Genomic DNA, 23,241 nt, shown 5'->3' on the forward strand with positions numbered 1-23,241 from the left:
TGCCGTTCCAAACACACTCTAGTGTCCAAAATATTTTTGCACATATATATATATAAATAAATGAATAAATAAAGATACAGCATTGCTACCTCCTATTTCATAAATGAAACTCATACAATTCTTAATAAAATTATTCATCAAAAAATTGTCTGTGCTTATATGTAAAGTGTCCAGTGCTCTTGATCCAAAGTCCTCAGTGCTGGGCTTCTTCCAAAACAAACACCATACAATTCCTTCTGTTTTGTATCCAGTGATGTTAACACACTGTGCTTCAAAAATTAATTGTAACCCCCTCACCTTCACACCTGAAAACTCACCAGACCTTCATGACCCTTTTCAAGCAGAAAAGCCGGTCAAGATGCTACCCCTAGGAATAAACCATGCAAAGTTTCCACCACGCTTTGTAATTATAGCTCATCACATACAGCTGCAAGAAAAAGTATGTAAACCCTTTGGAATGATATGGATTTCTGCACAAATTGGTCATTTGGTCATATAATGTAATCTGATCATCATCGAAGTCACAACAATAGACAATCACAGTCTACTTAAACTAGTAACACACAAAGAATGAAATGTTGCCATGTTTTTATTGAACACACCATTTAAACATTCACAGTGCAGGTGGAAAAAGTATGTGAACGCTTGGATTTAATAACTGGTTGAACCTCCTTTGGCAGCAATAACTTCAACCAAACTTTTCCTGTAGTTGCAGATCAGACGTGCATACAGTATAACTCCCAGGATTTATTGCTCTTAATTCTTATTTGTCATGCTCCTAGTGATAAAACCTATAGCATGGCTGTACTTATTAACCCAGAACATATAAACTTGAGAACCTCAATGAAAACAACGAAAGTTATTATATATTGCACCTAAACCCTCAACTTCCAACATTTAATGGCCTCTTACCCAAATTTCAGAAAATTAGCAATAAAACAATTTAAGTCAATATCTATATTTAATCCTAAGGGTGTCAAAGTGTCTATCGTGTATATCCACTTAGTCTCATTCTGTGAGACATGTATCCATTTATCCTGACCTCTCCAGTGTCCTACCTTCCTCTGCCTTTTTATTGTGGTATTACTTAAAATGTCTTGATACATTATGTTTGGTGTCATTTTTCATTATGATGTTAATGTGTTCACTAAAGTGTTTACTCCAGTACGTAGGTCACATGGATCCTGAGGCTGAAGCATAAGCACCATAAAAGTCCCACATTTGCTTTATGTTTCATTTCTATTTGCTATTAGGGATGTTGTGCTGAGTTTACCCAGGCATTCTAAAAAAGAATGGCAAAAAGATTTGTCTTGCTACACTTTTACTTCAAAATTGTATGCATCTGATATTCTATCAATTCAAAAAACTTTTTTGTTTTTTTTAAAAACATGGGAAGTTCTGATGTCAAAATGACGTATAAAAAAAAAAAAAAAAAAAGAAAGAAAATCTTAAAATGTAGAAAGATCCAATTAAAAATGCCAAGATATTGTTATTAAAAAAAAAAAAAGCCAAGGTACAGAAAATAAAAATACATATATGTATGAAATCCATATAAAAAAACGTTGGATTATCTTTGTCAAATTTTGCCAAAAAATGTAAAATTGAAATTCCCAATTAAGTTGAAGAATTCCCAAAATCCCCAAGATTATTTATAAATAATCAAAACTGACTGAAACTGACAGAAACGTCCTCGGAAAAAAATAAAATAAACCTTGTAATTTTCTTATAAAAGTGGCTTTCAAGGTACAAAATTACTACAACTAGAAATGTTTTGAAAGTTTTCACGCAGGTCTTCTCTTACCTGGACATACAATTGGCCAAAATGACAAAAACCTGGTAATATTTCTAGCATTTATGTATGTTTTGAAAATAGTTGTTGCATTGCAATACCTTATTTTGAAACTCATCCGAGAATGTTTAAAAGCTAAAACGCAACCCCGGGAGGATTTCTACAATCTATGCTACACTGATCTTGTTAGATGATAAATAATAATATATATAAATTATTATGATTATATAAAATATTAGCATATGGTAAGCTGCATTTTCAGTTCCATAGTCATACAGTTGAAAATTATTGATTTCTCACTGCTATTTCACAACTTCACAATGCTGCTACATAAGCCCAGCACAACCATTAATACAGAATGTGTTAATCCACCGCTTCTTGATAGTTTTTTTTTTCATGAAGGGGTTGTCACCAGGATGTTGATACTCCCAAATGCAGCACTTGAGAAAAACTTAAAAATTCCTGTTTTTCTTTTTCTTTTTTTTGCAAAAATCTAAAAAAAATACTATTTTGATGCCCATATAAATGAAGTGCTTATGATTTAAAGACCATACAGCTATTCTTGGGAGGTAAGGCTGGCTATAAGAGTGGAGATTCAGATTCTTACAACCTCCAATTCCTGAATTATTATGGTGTACGGCATGAGACAGGACTCCAAACAAAAGATCTGCAAATTGATTAAAGTTTAATATTGCTTAAAGAAAAATAAGATATGGATGACAACATGCTGAATTCTGCCAGAGACGTAGCTTAGAATATGCTGCAGATACTCTCAACTAGCGTGGAGATCACATGCTTTACAAAGTTTTATGTGACCAAACAAAACTTTCTTGAGGACAAAATCAATAATACACTACAGTAGAGAAGTATATTAATATACATCATTATGAAGTAGAATTTACCTTTTTAAGCATGTCTTGTTTTGCAGTAGACAACTGTTGTTCTGCTTCTTCCTGCACAGATCTGGGACACAGCAGGAAACCTGGTGAGAACAACAACAGATTATTTGACTGTAAGAAAATAACACATCTCAGAGTGTTAAACAAAACGTTAATGCATGCAGAATAGGGCATATATAAAAGTTAAAAAAAGTCAACAAGGTAGTAAAAAACAAATGGATTTTAGGAGAAGTTCCAGCCTGAACTTTGTTATTAAATTTGGAGCATAGGGAGAGGGAAAGAATCTCTGCAAATTTAAAATCTGTGTTCTTGATTTCTGCCCTGCTGACCACCATCTCTGGGCCAGGAAGTGAGAGGATTTAGCCCAATGGGAAAATCAATCAGAGGTTGTAATCCCTCATGTCCCTTGAAAGAGAATAGTTGCTACAGGAGCCAGTTGCAAACAAACATTTCACTTAAACTAGGTATACACAATCAATAAGTTGAAAAAAAAGAAGACCTATCCTTGCATCAACACCAGAATACACTGATCAGAGCTTGCAGACATTGGTTGAATTGGTGTATTTACAGCATGACCGTTGCTTCAGTTGAACAGACATACTTATTGTAAATGATCACCTTGAAAAACAACCCATTCAGTTTAAAATAGAAATGAAAAGACAAAACATTTTTTGTAAAAAAAAAAAAAAAAAAAAAATTCTAAAATACCCTTTTCCCCTTTTTTTTAATACGTGATCACATTCCCTATGTTCTCAGCTGCATAAGAGCTGGGGAAGAAGCACAATGAGCTTCCCAGTGAATGGCTGTGCAGAGAGACCGTGTCGGTACAAGTGTGATCATTGGAGGATAGTACACCGAGTTCCCAGCATAGCTAGAGAACTGACTAAGGGCTCTTTCACACGGACGTTCCGTATGTCCGTATATCACCCCATCCGTTTGCGGGTGATATATGGACATAATGCTTGTCAATGGGATTGCGGATGTCAGCGGATGACCATCCGCTGACATCCGATTTGTGTCTTTTCAGTTCTGTTCCGTTTTTTTGGAATGGAACAGAACCCTATGTTTCCTCCGTTCAAAAAACAGAACTGATGCAAAATCGGATGTCAGCGGTGTCATCCACTGACATCCGCAATCCCCATAGACTAACATTAGGTCCGTATATCATCCGCAAATGGATGGGATGATATGTGGACATACGGAGCGGATGACACAAGTGTCATCCGTGTCCGTGAAAAAAAAAAAAGTGCCGCAGCGGAGATAAAAAACTGAGCGGCCGTGTGAAAGAGCCCTAAGGCGTGTTCTCCTGCTTAGCATGGTCAGTTTTTAAAGGAAAGCAGAGGGACTGACAGCAGGATTTCACATAAATGAAGCAATACAAAGAGAACAGGATCCTTTCTTTTACATATTTTACAAGTACGGGGTTACAGCAGGCACATATCAGGAATATGAAGTTTTAGGGTTTTAGGCTTATGCTTTTGATACATACAGGATTTACCCGACTTTAATTTAGTAATTAAATAGAGCTAAATGTGACTTTATTATACAAAAAAAAAAAAAAAAAGAAATGTATGAAGAAATGGATTAGCTAAAGAATAGGAGTTGTTTCTGAAAAAATATTTTTTATCAGTATATATTGCAACCAATTAGGTTGCATTCGCAATTTTCCTAGTGCAGGACTGAAAATGAAATCAAGCACCTCAGTGATTTCTATAAGCAATGCCTCCACTGCTCTGTCTCATAAATATGAGTACACCCAGGTTACAGCTCTGTTTAGCCTATGGGGCCTATGGGGCATACACCACCACTCCCGAGCTATAAAATGGAATGTTTAAGAAGATGCTAGTCATGGCATTCCTATAAATAAAAAGATCTCAAATCTATCTTCGCTTTAGAACCACACTCCAAGGGGCAACCAGAGGCCCACCGGCCTATGTTTAAGGGAGAACAAGAGTTCTAAGACAGGTATAACATTTGCACTTGTTTTTTTTACTTTCTTTCCAACTTTGAATGCACTTGAGTCTGGCAGAGAAACTGTGGGTGTAAAGCTGCTTAGGGTCACAAGAATCTCTGCAGATCAAGAAAAATGCCATCTACTGTTTTCATGTAAATTGTAGAATGGCAGGCTGGGAGTTCTGTATGGGCATATGAAAGAAGTAAAAATATATCCACAATAATGAATTTTGGTCATTTTCAAGAAAATAGCTGTACAACATCATCATTGCTTAAAGTGGTTGTAAAGTCAGAAGGTTTTTTATCTTAATGCATTCTATGCAATAAGATAAAAAGCCTTCTGTGTGCAGCAGCTCCACTCAGCCCCCCGAATACTTACCTGAGCCCCCTCTCTAATTCAGCAATGTCTACAAGTGCCTCAGCCGTCCGGGACTCTCTCCTGATTGGCTGAGAAACAGCAGCTGCGCCATTGGCTCCCGCTGCTATCAATCAAACTCAGCCAATCAGAAGAGAGAGGGGTGGGACCGAACAGCAGCTCCATGTCTGAATGGATACATGGAGCTGCAGCTCGACTTGGGCGACCCCATAGCAAGCTGCTTGCTGTGGGAGCAATCAACAGGAGGGAGGGGCCAGGAGCTCCAGCCACAGACCCAAGGAAGAGGAGGATCTGGGCTGCTCTGTGCAATATCACTGCACAGAGGAGGCAAGTATAACATGTTTGTTATTTTAATAGAAAAATCAATCACTGATTGAATTAAATAACAGGATAACACAACGTCTTTACAAAATATCACGTTTCCCATCAACCTCGAACAGCATGAATACTGTGAGAACTAGCATCAAAGGTAGAGCATTTAGGGACACCACCACTCATTTGTCTTCTTTTTAAGGGCTTTTCTTCCCCATTTTTATTAAAAGAGTTTAGTAAACACAAACATAGGTTTCCCTCACAGGGGTTTTGGGCATTTCATAAACAACATTCAGCCCTCCTGGATTGTACTTGCAGCACTGCAATCTGGCCTTAAAGTCCAGGGCCTTGTCTGTCTCCTAAAGACTGTTCACTGACCAACTTGGTGCACGCAGCTAGCAGCCTCTTGCTGCACTGACTCCCATTTGGAGCCCTCCTGACTCCTGGGCCAGACCTCCTGTCTGCCAGGGTGGAGCCCAGAACCATGGTCTGGTTACTACTAAAAACCCAGCACACACCTGACCAATTAGTATGCTGGCTGTTCTGAATAGCTGGACCCAGGATTGAAGATTTCATCCCACCCGGATCACTTCAAAATCTCCAGGCTCCAGGTCCCAAACTGGACTTTTTAAAACACTGAGGAAACTGAAAAGCCAGTTTCCTCTTCATGTCACAAGCTCCTTGGAGCCCCTCAAGGACGTCTGGTTGAGAACTATGGGTCACAACCTCTTTCTAGACACTCCACAATACTTAAAGTTAAAGTTTAGCAAAAAAAAAAATAAAAATATCACAGGATTCTCTCCCCAATTCACAGGTCATGATATATGCAAGGGACACTATAAAACAACTCTTCCCAATGGAGGAGGAGGAGGAGCTTCACTGTCAGGGCTTGTTCCACCGCAGCTTCACAAAGACATGGAACAATCACAGCACTGGAAGTTCAGCAGTAGGAGGATTACTGGGCTTCCCTACAGTGAAAATTTCTCCAGAAGAACTTTATTAAACTTATGTACAACCAACAAAGCAAAACAGAATCCAGAACAAGCACATCACTTGGTACAGAAAACCGGCATTTTGAAAATGAGCAAGCATCAACATCCCATATATATGAAACTACAACATTGCATACCCTCAGTAGGAAAACCGTCTACTTATCCACCCCTATCCACCAGGGGACCTTAATAGAGGCATTAACGAGAACAAGTGATCATACATATTGTTCTCAAGTTTAAAAAAAATGTCATGCAAACTTTTCTAAAAAGTGCCTAGTGATATAAACTAAAGTTTGCCTAAATTAAGTAGAATCAAGTAATCCTCTAATGCCTGAAGACCCTCTGCAAGTTTAGCAGATCATTCCTATCAAGCCCTTGTCAGGGCAATAACGGATCTGATGAGCTGGATTTTTCCAGCCACTTGGTATTGCAGACCCTTATTTGTAGGCAGCTGGTTGGCCGCCATCTATGGGATGTTTAAACGTTTTCACTCATGTCGTTCTCTGTTCCCACTGAATGAAGTGGCAGGTGAGCAAAGAAAAAGTAAGTACTGAATATGCTGAGGGTATATAGGTGATTGAACCAAACCTGTTGAGCAACTTATGGGCGATGCACAAGTTTGCTTCAACAGTATCACTATTAATATTTCTTTTTACCAGGTTTTTATATTTGAGCCTGTCACCTCTGCAGTCATATAAAAAGAGAAATCTAAGATGCAATCAGAATCCGTACTGAGTGTCTGTGTGGTACACCGGGCAATGATAGTAATCAAATGCTATATACTGCACTGAAGTCTTCAGAAACAACTCCTAATATGCTGCAACATCTCCCATATCCTTTAAATTGTAAAAGGAATCTATCTTATCAGACTAGTAATGTATAGCAGGGCTGTATCATTTACTGCAGTTTAAAATAGGTGTATGGTGCACAGTGTGTAAAACAAATCACTTCTCTGACAGAAGCAGCATCAAAAGCAATAATTATTATAAGACAGGCAGTCAATGGGAAAATCAATGCATTTTAATAGCACACCATGGAGCAGATGTATTCACAAGGTGACCCCTCCAGCATTTATTATCAACCATGTCTTTATCTACCTTTCATCATTGGCAAGAAGGTGCAAAGATGCTTGGGGTGCCTTACTTTTTATGTACAATAAGCAGAACATCAATAATAATGTCAGCTGCTTTCACCCATGTGATGGTGAAATATTTTACATTAATGAACATCCATGCACACAGATTCTTCAAGGTTAGCAGGCTGTTCACCTAATTATGGAAACTGATTGGTTTATACAACTATCAATTCTTTGGCATATACAAAGGACATCATAGTTATTAGAGAATTTATTTTTAACATTTTATGTTCAATTCAGTACTATTAAAAAGAAAACGGCAATCTATAGTTGGGAACTATATATATAAAGTTGGAAGCACCTAACATGCTTGGGGGAGGGGGGGGGTGCTTTTCCAAGCCAGTGGTTGCTGTGTGATCTGTCAAAATACTCTATTCTTTAGTACAGGGGTCTACAAACGTTCTAATCAAAGCGCCAGTTTACCATCCTTCAGATTTTAGAGGGGCCGGACTGTGGCCAGTGGTAGTAGAAAATTTCCTAGTGTCATTAACAATGCCCCATCCTCGGCGTCAGCGAGAGGAAGAGCGACCCATCCTCGGCGTCAGCGAGAGGAAGAGCGACCCATCCTCGGTGTCAGCGAGAGGAAGAGCGACCCATCCTCGGCGTCAGCGAGAGGAAGAGCGACCCCATCCTCGGCGTCAGCGAGAGGAAGAGCGACCCCATCCTCGGCGTCAGCGAGAGGAAGAGCGACCCCATCCTCGGCGTCAGCGAGAGGAAGAGCGACCCCATCCTCGGCGTCAGCGAGAGGAAGAGCGACCCATCCCCGGCGTCAGCGAGAGGAAGAGCGACCCATCCCCGGCGTCAGCGAGAGGAAGAGCGACCCATCCCCGGCGTCAGCGAGAGGAAGAGCGACCCATCCCCGGCGTCAGCGAGAGGGAGAGCGACCCATCCCCGGCGTCAGCGAGAGGAAGAGCGACCCATCCCCGGCGTCAGCGAGAGGAAGAGCGACCCATCCCCGGCGTCAGCGAGAGGAAGAGCGACCCATCCCCGGCGTCAGCGAGAGGAAGAGCGACCCATCCCCGGCGTCAGCGAGAGGAAGAGCGACCCATCCTCGGAGTCAGCGAGAGGAAGAGCGACCCATCCTCGGCGTCAGCGAGAGGAAGAGCGACCCATCCTCGGCGTCAGCGAGAGGAAGAGCGACCCATCCTCGGCGTCAGCGAGAGGAAGAGCGACCCATCCTCGGCGTCAGCGAGAGGAAGAGCGACCCATCCTCGGCGTCAGCGAGAGGAAGAGCGACCCATCCTCGGCGTCAGCGAGAGGAAGAGCAACCCATCCTCGGCGTCAGCGAGAGGAAGAGCGACCCATTCTTGGTTTCAGCGAGAGGAAGAGTGCCCCATCTTTGGCATCAGCGAGAGGAAGAGTGCCCCATCTTTGGCGTCAGCGAGAGGAAGAGTGCCCCATCTTTGGCGTCAGCGAGAGGAAGAGTGCCCCATCTTTGGCGTCAGCGAGAGGAAGAGTGCCTCATCTTTGGCGTCAGCGAGAGGAAGAGTGCCCCATCTTTGGCGTCAGCGAGAGGAAGAGTGCCCCATCTTTGGCGTCAGCGAGAGGAAGAGTGCCCCATCTTTGGCGTCAGCGAGAGGAAGAGTGCCCCATCTTTGGCGTCAGCGAGAGGAAGAGTGCCCCATCTCTGGCGTCAGCGAGAGGAAGAGTGCCCCATCTTTGGCATCAGCGAGAGTAAGAGTGCCTCATCTTTGGCATCAGCGAGAGGAAGAGTGCCCCATCTTTGGCATCAGCGAGAGGAAGAGTGCACCATCTTTGGTGTTAGTGAGAGAAAGAGTGCCCCATCTTCGGCATCAGTGAGAGGAAGAGCACCCCATCCTTGGTGTCAGTGAGAGGAAGTGTGCCCCAAGAGCCAGATTAGGGAAAGCAAAGGGCCACAGTTTGGAGATCACTGCTTCAGAGGCTCTATCTCCATTCTTGGTCTTATGGAGCGACCCTTGCATGCACACTCCCAGCTAAGACTACATTCGAGTGTCCCTAGGCAGTGTGCATACACAGAAACAGATATCCCAAAGTCCAAATTGTCAAGCCACTCCCCCTGCTTCTCCACCTCTTAATAAGTTGCATGATAGCATCAGGAGCTGGAGACTTATGAACTTGTTCCTGATTTCCTTGGTGCATACAATCCTTTACCTGGGAGTTCGGGAAGAAAAGCAGAGCACTCTGGAGTCGGCATACACATTCAGTAAACTATGTACTGGGGAATGTTCCCCTGCTTCATCTGAGTACATTGATTTTAAAGAGTTAGAACACTGAATACTACTTCATTGTAATGACGCAGGTTTTATTATTCCGAAGGGAAAAAAAACAGCACTTAATAAAGTCCATATAAAGCTGAACTGAGCTAAAGATTTCATTTGAAGTGTCCTCCTTTATTTGATTTTAGGGGGGCTAGTGAGTGAAAGTCTGCTAAAGTACAACTGTCTTCGCTGACTACAGAATCGAATAGCTTCTCAAATGTCATGTGTCCATGGTAGTTCAGAAGATTAAAAGGGATAATTTGTTGCTACGGACAAAGCTCTTTTTTTCACACACTTTTTAAGTCGGAACCATGCTGTAATCACAATTTCAAATTTAGCATGTTACAGATGTGTACTTGGAAAAGAACTAATGACTAGGAAATCTAAGCAAGGCCGTCAACCCAAAATACAAAAAAAATAAAATACAGATAACTCTAATCTTTTGTCATAAACAGACTAATTATATGACAAATGTTGAACCTGCCTGTTCGAAATTCGAATTTTAGCTCAGTGCCTCCGGCTATAGCCATTGGTGCTGAGGAGTGTCTGCTCATGGCTGAAAGTTCTCACCACTGTCAGAATACAATAGTTCTGCAGGGAGATTCCTTCATCCACCTTGAGTGTGGATGGGGGAATCAATTCATTTTCTTTCATTCAATCCGCTGATGGATTGAAAGAAAATGAATCATGTATGCCCAGCTTAACCACTTGCCGACCGCCGCACGACTATTTACTGCGGCGGTCAGCCCCTCACAGGCAGAGCGACGTAGTACTACGTCGCTAGCCTGTGAGGGTCTAGGGAGCGAGCGCGCGCCCCCGGAGGCGTGCTCCCACTCCCGAGTGGTCACGGACCCCCCCGCGCGTGTGAATGGCGGACCCAATCGTCTGCCGGTCACTGGCGATCGTCGGTGGAGAGGGAGAAATGCAGGCGGCTAATGTAAACAAGCCGCCTGTCATTCTCCCCTGTGTATGAATGGTGATCATACGGTTCTACTATGTAGAACCGTTGATCACTGTTCATACATCTCAAGCCACAGCCAATCACAGTTAGAATCACACCCCTAGGGACACACATAACCCCTCCCTCTGAAAAAAAAGTTAACCACTTCACTGCCAGTATAATTTTACAGTAACAGTACATATGTATAGCACTGATTACTGTAGAAATGTCACTGGTAACCCCAAAAGTGTCAAAAATGTCAGTCAAGGGTCCGATCTGTCCGCCGCAATGTCGCAGTACCGCAAAAAAAAAAAAAAAAAAAACGCAGATCGCCGCCATTACGCGTTAAAAAAAAAAACAACAAAAATGACAAAAATCTTTCCCTTTGTTAGTAAACGCGATAACTTTTGCGCAAACCAATCAAAATACGCTTTTCGCGATTTTTTTTACCAAACATACGTAGCATAAAACAAATTGGCTGAAAATGTTAAAAAATTTTGATTTTTAAATTTTTTGGGGGGGAATTTCATATAAAAAAATTTGAAAAATATTGTTATTTTTGCATAAAGGACGCTCTTTTTTTGTTTATATCGCATGATCAAAAAAAAAAAAAATCGCACAGGTGATCAAATACCACCAAAAGGACGTCAAATTCGTTTGGGTACAGTGTCGCACGACTGCGCAATTGTCCGTTAAAGTCACACAGTGCCGAATCGCAAAATAGGCCCTGGTCAGGAAGGGGGTAAAATCTTCCGGGGCTTAAGTGGTTAAGTTTGTTGTTTTTCAAAAGAACAATCCCTCTTGCAGATGTATCAATTACAGGGATGAGACAAACTATTTACCATAGACAGGGATGCTTACAATGATCAAATTTTATTTTTGTAAGACCTTTATCCCAAAAGGAGCAGAAATCTGATGTAACTGCTTATTAAGTGTGAGCTGGAGTTTGCCTTCAATTTGTTACTTTATCTAAGACCTCTTTAACGCGGTCGGTGCACCCGACGGATTCTGTTTTGCTCAGCAGGGATTGACCTGCCGATCCCCGCTGAGCAGGCGGAATGACAGCTCCGTCTTTGCTTACTTTGCAGAGATGGAGCTGTCAGAGCCACACTCTCCTTTTATGGGAGATCGGATGAAAACAGACAGGCGGTCTGTTTTTATCCGATCTTATCTGACCCGATCCTCCAGACGGATGGTAAAAGGTTTCCATCCGTCCGGATTTCATGGACAGGATCGGATCGGATAGCAGCGGGAGTCAGCAGACATGTCTCTGACATTCGCTGCTCCAAAGGGCTGCATGCAGTATCCGATCAGGTCTGCCTGAAAAACTGACAGGCGGACCGGATCGGAAAGCCCGCGTGAAAGGGGCCTAAATCTGCTAATACATCTAACACTCACCTCCCCCCCAGACTGACAATGCTACTGTCCAAAAGGTGCCCCCTTGTGCTCATTCATCCAGACTTGTGGTTGTATAATACAAAAAGGTGTGTTAACCACTTGTTTACAAGTTTAAATCAATATTTTTTACTATAAAATTACTTATAACCCCTTATAAATAACATTCAAATTTTTTTTTAGCAAAAAATAAAGTGGGAATGAAGTGGCGATCATTGCAATTTTTTATGTCACGTGGTATTTGTACAGCAAATTATTTAGAAAAAAATTACCCAAAATACAATATATACCCCAATTTCCCACAAGTGTTGCTTGTAAAATATGAAAATGATGTTACGCCCAGTAAATAGATACCCAACAGGTCACACTTTAAAACTGTGCACGATTGTGGAATGGCAACAAATCTTTTAAATACTTTTACAGGTTATCAGTTTAGGGTTACAGAGTAGGTCTAGTGCTAAAATTATTGCTCTCACTCTAACATTCGTGGCGATACCTCACATGTTTGGTGCGAACACCGTTTACATATGTGTGCGTGACTTATGCATGCGTTCGTTTCTGCGTGCGAGCATTTGGGGAAGGGGGCACTTACATTTCATTTTTCTTTATTTTATTTTAATACCGTCACTTTAATTTTTTTAATTTTATTATCTTTATCACTTTTATGAAAACATGCCTTGTAATAGAAATAAGGATGACAGGTCCTCTTTATGGAGAGATCTTGAGGTCAAAAAGACCCCAAATCTCTCCTTTACCTTTAAATGGAAAAAAAAAAATAAAAGTTTTTTTTGATCTTTTGCTTTTGACCTGGAAGTGATGTCATGACATCCCTCCAGTTCTCCAAGGCCATAGAGGCGGTCAGAGACGATCTGGTCTCTGTCCGCCTCTGTGACCAGCCAGCTACCCCATCGGATCGTTTCTTGGGCATGCCAGTAAAAATGGGAAGGCCGAGAAACACAACCTCCCTGGTGCTTCTGAATACGATCCAGTGGCTAATGAGCCCCTCGGAACGCTTTCATAAGAAAGCCAACCGCTAGCTGAAATAAAAAGACCATGGTTATGGCCGATAACTTCAGCCATAACCCAGGTAAACCACAACGTATATGTATTGTGGTCGGCAAGTGGGTAAAAAGAAAACGAATACAGTCCCCACATCTAATGATCGGTAAGCTGCAATATATTAAATTTTTTGCTTTGGGATTAATACTGCTTTGAAGCAGAATTATAGACAAACAGAATACACATCTAAGTTCTGTTATGTATTGTTTTTTAAAAACATTTTTTAAATACTACTATTATTACTGCTTCAAATCCGTCTGTATAGCAAGTGAGTGGGAGAAGCTTAATCCAGGTCCTTCTGCCTTGCTGTGATGTTTTTAGGCACTAGAAGCAAAGACGTAGGTGTTGCGAAGCTTACAAGAGGAGTACTACACAGAGAAGACCTCACAGCAAATGAGAACGCATGGGACAAAGAGAATGCAAGCTAAAATTGTAACTACCATTACCAACAATCTGGGTAAGTGTGGGATTGTTATGTGAATTCCAGCATTGTCACTGCTGATTTCCAAGCCTGTAGTGGCATGTCCATCAGCACCGGGTCACACCTTTCCTGCCCACTGCTTTCTGGACTGACAGCAATGACTCCCTCTGTGAGAGCTGCAGGCCCAGGATGGGCATGGCAGGTAGCACTGGATAGGGAGGTGGGAGCAAAATTAAAAATGAAAAAAAAAATTCTTTTGTAAACATATTATAGCACTGCTCTGTAAAAAGGTTATCACTTTGGAAACAATTCTTCCACAAAACATTTTCTGTTTTTTCCTGTAAAGCTCCCCACTGGCAGTAGACCAAGCATCTACCTTAAAAATAGAGAAATAAGCATGCTTACATACAGTATAAAAACTAATTTCATGACATTAGTACTCCTCTCACACTGCTCTATGTCAACAACCACTCTCCAAGCTTGGCAGAACCACCTTGTCTCTCAGGACTGTCATCTTCCCAGCAGGAGATGCTATTTCCCTGAAGATGCAGCTAAGGACACCTAAAACTGAAGTTTGTGCAGATTTCTGTATAGTAACATTAATTCATTTTCGAGCAATCCAAATATGCATTTGTCATACCTGGAAGATCCCTGTGGAACCAGGAATTCACTGCAGTAGGCACAGCTACTACAGCGATTGCCGCAAGCTTCTGAGTCTAGCGCTAAGCAGATGCCCTGCTGCTTAGTGAACATAGGAGGTTACTTGCTCAACACGGGCACCATTCAGAGAACACTGCACTGTGCAAAACCATTGCACAGAGCAGGCAAGTAGAATACGTTTGTTATTTTAATTAAAACTTGCCGACCAGCGACGTACCTGGTACATCGCTAGAATTCAATTGGTTATACCAGGGATGATGCCTGCAGCAGTGTCACGATGGAAACCAGCAGAAGATGTCCTAGAACTACCAAAATGTGATTCATTGGCAGGAGATAGTATAACCCATATCATGTTATACGTAATGTAAACAGAAGAACTTAAAATGTTTTTAATTGTTGAAATAAAGTTGTGATGTATGTCATATTCTGCATTCAACTCGCATCACTTGCCGATTACCATTATATTGAGACATTTGTGGCCAAACCAATATTAAAGCGAAGCTCCACCCAAAAGAGGAAGCTCCGCTTGTCTGCCTCCTCCTCTGACACATTTGGCATCTTTTGGGGGGGAGCGGGTATCTAGTTTTGACAGGTTCCTGCTCCCAGTTCCGGCTGAATTCGCCTGTTCAGCACCCCTCCTTCCCCTGCCACTGGGCCATTCACAGAGCACAGCGCATTTCGCCAACATGCGCAATAGGGAACAGGCTGTTAAGCTGCAAGGCTTTACTGGTGGTCTCCCTTACTGGAGATAGCAGTGGCAGCAACCGGCAGAGGACTGAAAAATCAGCTCGGATGAGGACGCTATTGGATTCCAGGACAAGTAAGTGCCCTAATATTAAAAGTCAGCAGCTACATCATTTGAAGCTGCTGACTTTAGATTATTTCTGAAAGAGCCTGGAGCTTCTCTTTAATATCAATAGTTATATTATCCAATGGCTGTTCGGTGGTTGGTATATAAGTTGCACAATACACGCCTCCTGATGACAGCTGGAAAGTGACGAAATGCATAGGGGCATGGACTTCCAGTGACACAACTTCCGACTGTTGGAAAGCACACTGGCTTCTAGGAAAAGAGTCGGTAATTCACCCAGGTGCCAGTGAGGTACAATAATTTGTGAGTGCAATACTTTTTGTATGTTGTTTGGAGCCATTTTAATTAAAGAATACTGCTTTATGTTACCTATTCCATTTCCTTCTCTTTGTTGAACATATGGGCATGTAGAATTGATGACAGTTGGAGTGTGTAAAGTGGACCAGTGATTACAAGAGCTGTTTGACCTTCTAAGCATAGGCTTAGGTGGTCAGCTGCATTTGGTGATTGCAATTCCAAGTAGGGGTACCAGTGGTGAGGCTATGATGGATACTGGAGCATAACTGCATTGGTTGCACAGAACAAGCACTTTGTACTAGGAGATTTAGCAGCATGACCCCATTGAAGCACTTTTAAGTAGATTTTTAACACTTTGTTCTATTTTGCATTATTTGCACTATTATTGTTGAGCACCAGCACTTTATTTGGACATATGTAAGTCTTTTTCTACACGCAATGTATTGGCTTTACGTGTATGCAATTTAGGTGACACACTATATTTATTTTTATTGGTGGTTTTTGCACAGTATAGTAGCACAGCTTAGCAGAGTGTAGTGTGGCTTTGTTTCTTTTTCTTATTAATCATAAAACGGAAAATTTATATCAAATACTTACCGTAATTTTCCTTTCCTGATGGACTCCATGGCAGCATACGTATCGGGTTTGGCCCCGCCTCCAAACCTACCCATAGGACCTCACTCCCATAAATCTTTGCTCCTGTTCAGCACACGTGTTCTGTAACTATCCTCCACAGAAATCCGGGAGGGAACTCCTGCTGCCATGGAGTCCATCAGGAAAGGAAAATTACGGTAAGTATTTGATATAAATTTTCCGTTTTCCTGACAGACTCCATGGCAGCATACGTATCGGGAAATAACTCGCCGTACACACAGGGTGGGCAGGTGCTGAACAGAAAAGTTTTAATGCATTTTGTCAAACAGACAGGACTTGCAAACCAAAATTCACAGAAGAAAGAGCCGCTGGCTCAACACAGTAATGGGATAAGAAAGTGTTAATAGAGGACCACGATGCTGCTCTGCAAATGACTTCAGGAGCCACATGTCTGGATACTGCCCAGGAGGTAGAGATGCTCCGCGTCGAATGAGCTGTAACTACTGCTGGAGGGGTCAAGCCCTTAGCCCTATAAGCCCACTGGATGGTCTGGATGATCCAAGAGGAAATGGATCTCGTCGAGGCTCTTGAACCTTTGTTTTTTCCATAAAAGGTAACGAAAAGATGTTCTGATTTTCTGAAAGAGGAAGTGGCATTTAAATATCTCTTAATACACTCTCCAACATCCAGCGGATGAACCGAAGATTCTTCCTCTTCCTGTCTAAAGGTTGGTAATACTGTTTCTATGTTTTCATGGAAGACAGAGGTCCTTTTTGGTCTCGCATCCAGCATGGGGATGAGCACCACTCTGTCAGGAAAAAAGGTTAAGAAAGGCTCTTGTGTCCCAAAGGACCCAATTTCCGACACTCTTTTTGCTGAGGTTATAGCCACCAGAAACACTGTTATCAGTGTAAGCTCTCTTATGGTCAAAGAATCAAACATGTCTTGAATTTGACTCGCCAGGAAATCCAGAACTAGTGGCAGATCCCACTTGGGAAACCTGGGTTTTCTCTGAGGTCTGATTCTCACTGCCCCTTGGAAGAACTGACGAATTAGGGCATGAGTGGCCCAGGAGATCCCTGTAAAAGCAGAAATAGCCGAGACCTGGACTCTGAGCGAACTCACTGATAGAGGCAAATCCAGTCCTGATTGGAGAAAGCTCAATACATCCTGGATCTTAATTGAAGATTGAGGATCAGGCCTTGTATTCAGTTGTGCAGAAAATTTTTCCCAGATTCTCTGATACACCCTGTTCGTTGAGCTTCTTCTAGCACTAAGTAGTGTCGAGATTGCCGTTTCTGGACAGCCTAAAGCCTGTAACCTCCTCCTCTCAACATCCAGACCTTGAGATGTAAACGGTCTGGGCATGGATGGAGTACAGACCCCTGGGACAACAGGTCCGGTCTGAAGGGTAGCGGGATTGGATCTTGGACACTGAGTAGCGTCAGAAGGGGAAACCATGGCCTGTTCGGCCAGAAGGGAATCACCGCCACTACCTCCACTGGCTCCGACCTGAGTCTCCGAAGGAACTGCAACACAATCGGAATTGGTGGGAAGGCGTATGCCCTGTGGAATCTCCACTGATCCGAGAGTGCATCTATCCCTGATGCTTGTGGATCTCTGAATCTTGAGTAGTACTTCGGCAGTTTGTGATTGCAGGGGGAGGCGAAGAGATCTACCTCTGGAGAAAACCCCAATGTTAGGATCCAGTCGAACGTTTCCTTGTGAAGGGACCACTCGTTGTTGTCCAGATCCACTCTGGACAAGAAGTCTGCTTTGACATTCTGGACTCCTGGAACATAAACCGCTGAAAGATTCGAGAGATTTTTCTGTGCCCAGGACATAATCGGCTCCACTTCCCTCAATAGGGACCAGCTGCGTGTACCCCCTTGTTTCCTGATGTATGCCACTGCTGAGGTGTTGTCCAGGCGCAGCATGACAGGTTGGTCTTTTGTCAGGTGAGCAAATGCTCGAAGAGCTTGGAATGCTGCTCGGAGTTCTAGTATGTTGGATACTATTCCTCGAGTGGAAAACTCCCACCTGCCCTGTGCCACCTCCGACAGACAGTGGGCACCCCAGCCTATGTTGCTGGCGTCCGAGGTAACCACTACCCACGGAGCTGGTTTCAGAGAGTGGCAGTTCAGCAGGTGGTCTCTGCATAGCCACCAAGGAAGACTCGCTCTCATTGAAGGGGTTAGGAAGATGCGTTGATCCAGATGCCACGTATCCCATTGCTGAAGGAATCCCTTCTGAAAGGGTCTCATCCTCCACAGGGCCCACTTCACCATGGGGACTACTGCGACCATAGTCCCGATCACCTTCAGACATTGACGTGCCTGAAGATGAGAGGATGAGAGGGCAAAGCGAATCCTGTCTCGGAGAGTCCCTATCTTTTCCTCTGGAAGAGAGATAGTCGCCTTCTCTGTGTCGAACAGAGCGCCCAAGTAGATCAGGGACTGAGTTGGAATCAGGTGACTCTTCTCCTTGTTGAGTAACCAACCAAACTTCTGGAGAGTGGACACGACCTGCTCCAGATGAACTAATAGTTGGTCTCTGTCTTGGGACAACAGGAGTAGATCGTCCAAATAGTGGTGAAGACGGATACCTTTCAATCTCAGTAGGGCTACCACGGCCAATAAGATTTTTGAAAAGGTCCGTGGAGATGTTGAGAGCCCGAATGGGAGACAGATAAACTGAAGATGTAATCCTCCCACTTCGAACCGGAGAAACCTTTGAAAATCTTCGTCCACAGGGACATGAAAGTAGGCGTCTTTCAAGTCGATGGACACCATCCAATCTGCCGGCTGGACTGACTGCTGTATGGACAACAGGGTCTCCATTTTGAACCTTTCTTTTTTTATGAATTTGTTCAAGAAGGTCAAATCTATTACTGGTCTCCATGATCCGTTCTTCTTTTGGACCAGAAAGAGCGGAGAATATATTCCTTGGCCTCGCTCTGACTCTGGAACGGAGATGACAGCCCCTTGAGCAATGAGAGCTTCGACGTAAGAAAACAAAATCTGACGCCTTTCTTCTAGACATGGTATGGCAGTAGGCAGGAACCTTGAGCCTGGCCTCTCCTTGAAGACCCACTTGTGGCCTGAAGACACCGTCCTGACGGCCCAGGGGTCCCGAATCGAAGCCGCCCAGACATGTCGGAAGGAGCGTAGACGTGCACCCACCCGACATGTCTGAGCGGGCCCACCTTCAAAAGGACTTAGTGGGCTCGCGGTCCCCAGAGGAGACATTCTTTGTCGTCTTCCTGGAAGACTGTCTGGATCTCCAGTTCCGGTTGAACTCCCGACCAGGTCTATAAGAACGAGCTTCCCTGGCCCGGTCAGGCACAAATTTTCTGGTAGGCTGTCCTTTCTTGACGTTGAACTGGCGCCGATCCTGGGGAAGAAACCCAGACTTACCGCCTGTAGCCCGGGCTATGGCCTCGTCCAGTTTATTCCCGAAAAGGGAGGACTCCTCAAAGGGAATACGGCACCAAACTTGCTTTGATGCCGGATCCGCCACCCAAGGGCGGAGCCAAAGAGCTCTCTTAGCTGTGACCGAGGACAGCATAACTCTTGCCAATAGACGGATCAAGTCTATGGAAGCCTCCCCAAGGAACGACGCGCCCAGCCTAAGCTCCTGGATTGGAGCGCTTCTGGCCACCTCCTCCGAAACAGATCTGACCGATTCGTCTACCACATCAGCCCAAGACTCCATGGCCTTGGATAGAGCAGCCAAAGCCAGGACTGGCTTACAGGCCATACCTGCTGTAAGGTAGATTCTCTTCAAATCAGAGTCCATCCTTCGGTCCAACGGGTCTTTAAATGAGACCGTATCCTCTAAGGGAAGGGTCACGTGCTTGACCAGTCTCATGACTGCTGCGTCAACTAGGGGAGGGGACTCAAGATGTTTCACATCATCCTCTTTGAAGGGGTAAAGTTTAGCCATCTTGGATACTAAGGAATTCTTACGTTCCACCTTTTTCCACTCCTCCAAGATGATTTCACCCAACTCTCCCAGGAAGGGAAAATTAACACGCTCCTTATTGAGCTGTTTAAAGTACTTCTTCTGCTTGGGAGGGGGAACAGCTGACTCCTCCCAATTTAAGGTCTCTCTGACCGCTTTAACCAGGGAAGGCACCAAGGTATATTCAAAACCCAAGCAGGGATCCTCATCTTCAGAGTCGCTACCTGACAAGAGCATCGACTGATGGCTTGTGTGGGCTGACTCGAAATCTTCCTGTACCTGTAGTGCTACAGGGGAGGGGCTTGGGGAAGCCGTTGCAGTGTCTTGAGAACGACTGACACCCAACTCTGCCAAAGAGTCCTTAACCACTCTCTTGACCAAAGCCTCAATGCGCTGATCGGAAGTATCCCTTTCTCCCGCAGCCTGGGAGAAACATCTATCACAGAAAAGCTTCCTCTCCGGGACACTAGCGCCACAGCCTCTGCAACCTGCTTTGTCAGGTCTCCGTGCGTGGCTGGCTGAAGTAGATGATTTTTGATGATGTGAGCCCGAACGGGACTTTCCTGTAGAGTGCCGGTGGCGAGAGCTTGAGCGTCTTTCACTTCTTTGAGAAGAGTGCCTAGTCTCTGAACGAGGAGGGCTGTGAACAAGAGAAAAAACAGAAAAAAACAGACAGGAAGCTAGGAACACTTGAGTTCCTACCCCCACCCCCTATAACCCACAGCCCCACTAAGAAGCCCCAAATACCTGTTAGGGGCGGGCTGACCACCGGAGGGCAAAGTAGCTTCCATTCTGATGCTGACCTACAAGAATGAGCCGGACAGCAATGTCAGAAAACCAGCAAAAGAGGAGGGGGGGGAAGGCTCCCAAACTGGGGCCAGTACTCACCAAGAACCAGAGGTTAGCAGGCAGAGCGGCAACGAACAGCAGGCGTCCAAACACCGATCAGATGCGGAGTATGGAACACCCAGTATCAGCAGTGTGTATAAACACAACACTGCTGACAGTTCTGGGGTTTAAATATGGCGCCTGGTGACGTCATCAGCGCTCGCCGCCGACGCCAACTCACTGCGCATGCGCCGCGCTCTTACTGCGCACGCGCGAGAACCAAGCCTCGTTCTGGAGGCGCCGCACATGCGCAGTAGCGCACCGCACCGGCGGCCGGTCAGGAAGTGAACCGCTGACCGGCCCCGGACCACTAGCCACCAGGGAAGGCAGGAAAGACCAGGTAAGAGAAAAAACATATAAACAAAGGCAAATATAAGCATATAACATAGCTGCCATGGAGTGTACTCACGAACCGCAGACCACCAGGGATGGATGCACACCGGACTTATCTCTTTCAAGGGTACCGGCCACCCGCAGCAGCTGGGCTTTTTGGCCAAGGCTGCTACATCTTCGCCCCTCCTCCATACCCCGCAGCAGCTGGGGCTTATTGGAGAGCTCCATACCCGACAGGTAGAGCCATCCATCACCCGGAATCCATCTTCAGGTAGGATATCAGGTAATCCTTTGGAGGACAAAAAAAGAACACGTGTGCTGAACAGGAGCAAAGATTTATGGGAGTGAGGTCCTATGGGTAGGTTTGGAGGCGGGGCCAAACCCGATACGTATGCTGCCATGGAGTCTGTCAGGAAAGAGAAGGTTACAATGTTTGGCAGTGGTGACCCGGTACAGAAATATCTAGCATGCTGAAAGAAGCCTCTAACATGTAAAGGTTTTGCTTCTTGCTGGGAAACACATCCGTTTGACATCAGTTGTGAGATCATTCGGAATTCATTGACAGCTGCAGGTGACCTCCTTGTGATCTGCTTCAAGTGGCTTTTGTATTCTTTTAGACTTGTATGGAAATGAAATTCCTGCTTAAAGCAAACAAGTCCCTAACACTGGTTGGCCCTACCTTTGTGGAAATACAATAAGAATAATTATTGCAGAACATACTAATTCAGAAAAGTCAGCAAACAGCAGAGCAAAGACAGCAGTACAATCTCATCAACATAGTTAAAGCAGATACTGTATAAACACAATCACACAAATCTCATATTTATCAACATTTTAATTTAATTTTAGACATAGTTTTCAATATTTTTACAGTATTCATTAAAATACATCTGTTGTTCCTGCCATAAAGGTCCTAATTCAGGCAATCTTTGCTATAAAGCAGGGTTTCTCAACCTAGGTTTCCTCCTGAGGTTGCCAGGGGTTCCTTGAGCAATGGGCAATTTCTGCCTCTCAGATAAGTTTCCAATGATGCCATTGGTCCTTTTTGCCACATGTGTCAAACACAAGGCCTGGGGGCCAAATCCGGCCCCCCAGACCATTTCATGTGGCCCTAGCAGCCAGGGCTTTTTTCAGCCAGAACAGTGCGGAACTCCAATCCGCCACCTCTAGTTCTCACCCTCTGCTCTCCGCTCACCACTATTACTTGTAAACACAGAAGCCTTCTGTGTTCAAGGACAGCTTTCTTCTTGGCGGCTCGCGGCTCTCACATATACCTGCCTGCCCTGCATGCACTCATGACGGGGACAGACGATGACCAATAATCTCCCTGGAAGTACACTCCTTAACTCTGCACTTTGTACACAGTACACTCCTTAACTCTGCACTCGGTACACAGTACACTCCTTAACTTTGCACTTTGTACACAGTACACTCCTTAACTCTGCACTCGGTACACAGTACACTCCTTAACTCTGCACTCGGTACACAGTACACTCCTTAACTCTGCACTCGGTACACAGTACACTCCTTAACTCTGCACTTTGTACACAGTACACTCCTTAACTCTGCACTTTGTACACAGTACACTCCTTAACTCTGCACTTTGTACACAGTACACTCCTTAACTCTGCACTTTGTACACAGTACACTCCTTAACTCTGCACTTTGTACACAGTACACTCCTTAACTCTGCACTTTGTACACAGTACACTCCTTAACTCTGCACTTTGTACACAGTACACTCCTTAACTCTGCACTTTGTACACAGTACACTCCATAACTCTGCACTTTGTACACAGTACACTCCATAACTCTGCACTTTGTACACAGTACACTCCATAACTCTGCACTTTGTACACAGTACACTCCTTAAAGCCCCGTACACACGTAGTGATTGTCGGCCGTAAATATTCGGCCGACGACCGATCGGCTGATTGTAGGCTTGTTAGTATGATGCTTCCGACAGCCGACAACGCATTTTCGGCCGAACAGAATCTGTCGTGCAGGCATTAAAATTTTTGTTGGCCAACACCAGAACGGCCGATTGTTCGCCAGTCAGTACAGATTTCGGCCGACAGACAGCAGATTAGCAAGACTGGGCATGCTCAGAAAAGAAAAAAGACAAGGAAAGTTAACCATCACATGACATCACTTCTGCAGTCGGCTGTTGTTGGCCGACAAAAT

The 23,241-nt window shown here is 44.1% G+C and overlaps 1 long non-coding RNA gene across 1 annotated transcript in view; it reads right to left on the reverse strand.

Annotated features, from left to right (window-relative positions):
- LOC309546575 overlaps positions 1–23,241 on the reverse strand; it is a 382,448-nt gene that overhangs the window by 173,176 nt on the left and 186,031 nt on the right. Inside the window, exon 2 of the long non-coding RNA XR_014224939.1 lies at positions 2,692–2,771. This is a non-coding gene — a long non-coding RNA (uncharacterized lncRNA). The remainder of the gene's footprint in view (positions 1–2,691; positions 2,772–23,241) is intronic.

This window comes from Pelophylax lessonae (assembly GCF_965119305.1).
Source record: "Pelophylax lessonae genome assembly, chromosome: 2".
In the NCBI taxonomy this organism is placed as follows: Eukaryota; Metazoa; Chordata; class Amphibia; order Anura; family Ranidae; genus Pelophylax; species Pelophylax lessonae.